Source organism: Nannospalax galili, unplaced genomic scaffold, assembly GCF_000622305.1.
Source record: "Nannospalax galili isolate Female #2095 unplaced genomic scaffold, S.galili_v1.0 scaffold726, whole genome shotgun sequence".
NCBI classification, from domain to species: domain Eukaryota; kingdom Metazoa; phylum Chordata; class Mammalia; order Rodentia; family Spalacidae; genus Nannospalax; species Nannospalax galili.
This window is the reverse complement of record NW_008355253.1, coordinates 3,243,836-3,245,031: the sequence shown is the minus strand read 5'-3', so window position 1 is coordinate 3,245,031 and position 1,196 is coordinate 3,243,836. Positions and strand designations below refer to the sequence as shown.

The following is a 1,196-nucleotide window of genomic DNA, read 5'->3' as shown; positions in this document are numbered from 1 at the left end:
TTTAGTACACAGGTACCTGTGGGCACAAAGTCTCCTCGGAGGACTTGCGCGCCCCCATGCTGGGTTTTGGCACTTTTATAGAGCAGAAGCGGGGTACAGAAGCAGAAGCATGGTTATTGGCCCATTCAAACGAGTATAAAGCATGAGGAAGTTAAGTTGTTAAATTCTGGGTGGGTGACTTATGGTACAGATGTTATTTCCTGATTTCCTGATATCGAGCCCCGGGGATTGCCAGATGCAGATGGCTTGACCACTACGTCCTGTTTTTCTGATAAGCTAGTTTCTCAATGCTTGACCTCTTGTCAGGCATTCCTATCAGGTGGCCTCATGGCGCCTAGGTTTTTCACTATGTGTGCACAGGTGTACGTGTGAGTGCACATGTACATATGCACACAAGTGTGCAGCAGGCAGAGGATAACCTCTGGCATCATTTCTCAGGCTCAGTTCATGTTTTTTTTCTTTGATTTTTTTTCTTTCTTTTGTTTCTTTATTTGTTTTTTATTTAATCTTTCTTTCCTTTTATTTCTTTCGAAAGGATCTCACTAGGCTGTATTTGTCAATTAGACTAGCTAGCAAATTTTAAAAGTATACACAGGTCTATAAAATATCATATTTCAGTTTAAAAGGAATGCGTTAGTAGCTAGATATATGCCAAATGTCACGTTTTGCCTATTCATATGCTTAGGAAGTACTGACTATAGAATCTGCCTGTCTCTACTTCCTCATCCTCTAAGTGAGACATTTGCATCATTCTCACTAAGGCTCAGGGAACATTGGGGAAGAAGGGATGGAATGAATGCAAGAGCCAGAAGAAGGAAGAGGGCAATGGAATGACATCTGGGCAGGACACAGGCATTGCAATCAGGAACTCACATCAGCTGAGGATGCCTGCACTGGATCTACACATGATTTGACATGTTAACAGCCAAGCACGGAAGGAAGAGGAGCCCTGTCATCCTCACTGCTGAGCTATTTGCTACTTATGGATTCAGAGAGAGGAGGACTTACTGCCTTCAGTTGCAAATCAGTGATGACGTCACCAGCCTCCAATAGATCCAATCCAGTGGTCACGCAGATGGCCATGGTTAAATTAAATTAGTCACAAAAGCAAGCCAAAAGTCATGAATGTAGGAAAGGGATAGGTAGGGAGGAGAGGACATTGACTGAGATGGAGGGAGATATGAAAGTGTGGGAAA

At 43.1% G+C, this 1,196-nt stretch overlaps 1 protein-coding gene and 1 pseudogene across 2 annotated transcripts in view; one reads left to right on the top strand and one right to left on the bottom strand.

Annotated features, from left to right (window-relative positions):
* The window catches only part of LOC115067559, a 39,140-nt pseudogene extending 38,057 nt beyond the window's left edge, over nucleotides 1–1,083 (bottom strand).
* The window catches only part of Ctnna2 (catenin alpha 2), a 1,380,618-nt gene that overhangs the window by 140,250 nt on the left and 1,239,172 nt on the right, over nucleotides 1–1,196 (top strand). The gene's annotated exons all lie outside the window — the stretch shown is intronic.